This window comes from Centruroides sculpturatus, unplaced genomic scaffold (assembly GCF_000671375.1).
Source record: "Centruroides sculpturatus isolate CEXI.00-Female unplaced genomic scaffold, Cexi_2.0 scaffold1394, whole genome shotgun sequence".
NCBI classification, from domain to species: Eukaryota; Metazoa; Arthropoda; class Arachnida; order Scorpiones; family Buthidae; genus Centruroides; species Centruroides sculpturatus.
Window position 1 is genome coordinate 65,641 of NW_019385702.1, and position 5,310 is coordinate 70,950.

Below are 5,310 nucleotides of genomic sequence, written 5' to 3' on the forward strand. Positions count from 1 at the left end.
CAGAAGCATGTCGCGATGTGAATCTCCCCATCCAATTCTTACTCGATGACACACATTTCGTGTGTTTTATGTGAGCAGTTCTGTTCGAACAGTTGGAGTAGAGAATATTGTAAGTTACTGCTAGCAAAACAATGCGAAATATGTAATTATTTTCGGTAATCCGGACACTTTTGGTAATCTGACACACCTTTGGTCCCATACCTGTCGGATTATCAAGGGACAACTGTAATTTGAAATTATGTTTAAGTCAGATCTTTATATGAACTAAACACTTCATGCATTTTTACTTTCTGGCTGTTATATATAACAGAGGGAAAATATGGCAATTGGTCAAAAAATGATCCTTTGAGATTTTTACATTTATGCATTCAGGACATTGAAACATTGAAAAATGCAAAAAGTTTGAGATTTTTTCTGTATGTATGGATGTTATGGATTTTGTTCGCCCTCGTTGAAGCTTAATAATTCCTATGCTTTTTGTCGAAAATTTATGAAATTTTGCAGGGAGGTTTGTTTTAGGTGGATTTATGCTATTAAATTTTGGTGATTGAAGGTCGCAGGAGTTGGGAGATAGAGATGTGTATCTCCAGTAGAGTCAGATTTAATAACAATTTTACTCATTACTAGTATTTACAATTTTTTATAAAACTCATCCCTACCCTCAAAATTAAGCTTTTTGCCATTTTATAATAGTTAAAAAAAAAATATATATATATAAGTTTTTAAATAAAATATGATAACAGATGGCACCACCAAATGTTGCCAGAGAAGTTAAACAACTTGTTGCTAGATTTTTGATATGGAACAGATAGCATAATTAAGAAACGATTCATCTTCCTTTCCTGATAAAGTGATATGTTTTTGATTTCTTTGAAATATTCATGATTTATCCTGAAATTAAAAATAAATATTTATATATAACTTACATATATTTACCGTATTTACTCGCATATAAGACGATCTCGCATACAGGACAAGGTGTGACTTTAACTAATAACGAGGTAATGATAAGAAAATAAAGCTTTCTTTTTCATTATGATTTATTTATCTTCAATTATCTTATATAAGTAGGTAACAAAATTATTCATCACACACAGAAATGTAACTTGGTTATTTTTGAACAACATTTAACCAATTCAATGTTGAAATTTTTATTTGTTGCCTGTGACGCCATGTTGAATTTTCATCGATGTTAAGCCTAAAAATTTTTTTTTAAAATAATAATCATGTTTACTGTATCGTAAAAAATTATTTTTTTATGTTTCACAAACAAAATATATATATTGAATATATAAAAACGAAATAAATTTTATTTTAAAAGTTCGTTTTAATGTAAAAATTGTGACGCGAAGTGACATCTAGTATCAAAAACATTCCAATGTAAACACGGAAATATTCTGTTCTATTCTATTCAGATAAAAGACAAGAGGGGCTATCTGCGATTTAGTGCAGACTTTACCCCTATAAAGGAAGATAGGAAAGTGTGAAATAAGCAACCATAAGCCCCCCACAGGACTCCATGGGCACCCACAACACCTTTATTAAAACAATACTTACAGAGTAATACAAATAATTAACAGTAACATTTTTACATACAGATGCAATTAACAGAAGGATGCATATCTTTTGCATCAAAGTATATACAAACATATTAATCGATAGATAAATAAATGATAAATAAACAAAATGGATAAACACAGTTTTGGTTACATTAGTAAACAGTAAATTTTTGCTTACGTAATAGGAATTTGCATGGTTGGTTGAATAATTTTATACATATTTACAGTTTTAACAATTTAGAATGGGATGCAATACTTATTGCATTAATGAAAATTAAATATACAACAGGTATAATTTTAAAGTTATACATTTAGTAATCAGTTGACAAGGAATTTTTGATGTAATCTTACAGATCGAATTCCATAAAGTTTTAACAAGAAATTTTGACAAGATAACTTATAACTTAATAATTACACTATGTTATTCGTAGCACAGTTAAATTTATATTCAATTCACTACATATAACAGTCTTTATTTTTAACATTTTTCTTTAATCTTCATTGCTTGTGAAGGAGGAGTAGTTATTGTCATCATCACTAACACTAGTTTCTGTTGTATCTGTGTTGAGTATATTTAAATTCAGGTCACCAAACTGAGGTACTAATGCACCACTGCCCTGTATAAACTTCTCAAATGCTTTAAAAAGTTTGTTATTCATTATAAGTTAGTTCTGTTTTGGTGGCCATTTTTTCCCTTCTGTGATACATATTCTGTCAAAATTTTCTCTGAGGGTTGTATATTTGGTGCATTCGAAGAGGAAGTGATAAACGGTATCTTCGTTGTTCGTGTGTGCGTCACAATGGTTGTAGTCTCTCTTCTTGAAACGGTGCAAATATGAGTTAAAACATCCATGCCCTGTCAGGCATTGTGTTGTTTGGAACGATGGTTTGAATATCGTGTTTTTTTTTTTGTCTGTCTTCGATGGATGGGAAGAATTTGAAGCACAACCTTCCAGTGGGTGATTCTTCCCACTCTGTTTGCCATAAAGCACAAATTTGTTGGTTGATGTACTTAGTTATTGAGCTNTATATATATATATATATATATATATATATACATAATCCAATCCATTATACTTTCATTTCATCTTTTATTATTTTATAATTTAATGTGTATAATCCACTTTACTTTTTTTATTGTAATATTGTAAATGTTAATTCATTTATTTGAATATGCTTACATTTAAACTTGGCATTTTGTTATAGTTAAGTGTTTGATTTTGTTCAAATATTCATGTTTATTTTGATAGTTAACATTTCATGTTCTATTTAGAATAGTTATATCCTGAGTATGGTCTGTTACATGGACTGAAAATGTTTGATTTCAAATAAATGCTTCTATTTAGAATGTAAACATTTTTTAGATATTAGAAAACAGGAGTACAGTGGTGCCTCATATAACGTACTTAATCTGTTCAAGGTGAACGTCTGTTAAGTGAAAAGTCCATTATACGAAACGCATTTTTCCATAGAAATACATGTTAAAACATATAATTTGTTCTGCAGCACAAAATAACCATACTGTACCATAAAAAAAATGAAAAATGGAGCAGTCACCAATTATGCCGGGTAGTCAGATGTTGTGAGGAGGAGATGGAGGATCACTTTATTCACACATTCATACATACAGATACAGACCTTTTACACATTGCAGCAGGTCTCTTTTTATTGTTTTTTAATCGGAGTCAGATTCAGGAGAGGCTACCGGAGCTTGCAGGGTCAACTCCTCTTGTTCCATCCTTTGTTTTTTGCCTGCTTGCTTCTTGAAAAACATGTCCAAGGTGGTCTGTTTCTCTCTCTTCTTCAACACCTGTCGGAAATGACGGGCAAGGGTATCATTGTAGAGATCGATGATCCTGTTGGCCTCAACTGTGTTTGGATAATAAGTGTTGGTAAACTCCTGAACATCTCCCCATTTGGCAAGGAAGTTTCTGTCAACTTTTATTCCTTCTGATGATTTCTTGTTTTGTTTCAATTGAAATCACCTTTCTGTTTTTTTTAGAAGCCATGATTTTCACAACACTTGAATAAATGTAAATACCCTGCACTGAGGTGATGTACGTAATAAACAAGGGAGCAAGCCGAATCCCAACGGGAGCTCTGTACTTCAGATATACTAATAATATATTCTAATAATATTAATATATTATAAAAATAGCAGATTGTCATTGTCAACAGCAAAAGAGTGGAAACGTCATTTGCACTTGTTCGCAGAAAGTCTATTTCTGCGCTAACGTTCGCTAATGTAACTGCCAAACGGAAAGTCCGTTGTTCGCAGCCAGTCCGTTGCTCGAGCCACGTAACGGCCAAATAGAAAGTCCGTTGTTCGCAACGTCCGTTATTCCAGGTGTACGTTATACGAGGCACCACTGTAATACCAAATTATAGTTATATTTAGATTAATTAAATATATATATACATATATTTAATTAATCTAAATATAACTATATATATATATATATAAAGTTTTTCAGCATAATTCATATGAAATAATTTAACTTCGGTGAAATTTTAGTGTTAACTTAAGATATTAAAACTTAAAGGAAATTAAAACCTAAATCATTTGATTAGAATTAAGCAAAAGTATTGCCGCGGCTCACTTTTCCTACTGTGTCATTCATGGAGCAGGGGTTAGCATCTTCACCTATCACACAGAGGGGTTCCGGTTTGAATCTCATTTATGTGTTTTTTTTTTTTTTTTTGTTGAGTACATTCTCCTAGTCTGAGAACACTTGTTAATTTGTTATCATTTACATATTTCAACCATGTCTGCATAGTATATAATTGCATGCTCTCAGGTTGAGGGCGATTATTCTCTAGCACTGCAAGCTGCAGTGGTTGTACATTCTCTGAGTGCAGGCCTCGGAGTCACTGACTTTTCTCACTTATTCTCACTTTTCTGAAGTATCCTCACTTTTCAGGTCATTTTCTCACTTTTCTCACTTTTTTGGTCATTTCCACGTGCTTAAAAATTAGGAAGATGTGGGACCAATCAAAAATAGTTTTAAAGCCAGACGATCTGCCGAATTATCGAACCTATCAGACTAGAATTTTATGAAAAAAATACTCCGCCCGAGCGGGACTCTTAATTGCAACTGCCGCTCAGTGTTAAGTTATCGTCTGTATTTATACGTAACTAGGTAGTCAGTTAATTAAAACAATAAATAATAATTAAATTTTAAAAATATTTAACTTAAATTTAAAATTAAATTAAAATTTTAAAACTCTGTTCTTTATATCGAAACAAAAACTGAAATCATAGCTAAAATTAAAAATAAAATCAAAATTAATTAATGTAAATTAAAATTGAAATCAAATCAATTGAAACATATTATTTGGGAAGGTGCGGATAAAGTACTTGTCGGTCTTGATTGATTTGGTTAGGTCTATATTTCATGCAGGCATAGCTGAGAGTCTATTTATAGCACTTATTTGTAAAGGGTTAGAGCCTGTACACACTAGGCGTTTTTCAACGCGCGTTTTAAAGAACCAAGAGTTCTATGTAGCCGTACACACTCAAACGCGCGCTTTTGGCCAAGCGCGCGTTAAACGCGCGTTTATAGATTTTTGTTAAAACGCGCGTTTTGCGGGCGTCAGCCGAGCGCTTTGAGATATATGTGCTGCCATGTTACTGTACATTCGATCGCGCGTTTTCGGGTAAAGTGGACGTACGTTGACCGAAATGGAGAACGATCATTTCGATACTGATCTATTTATTGATGAAATCTAAAAGAGACCAACCATCGTCAAA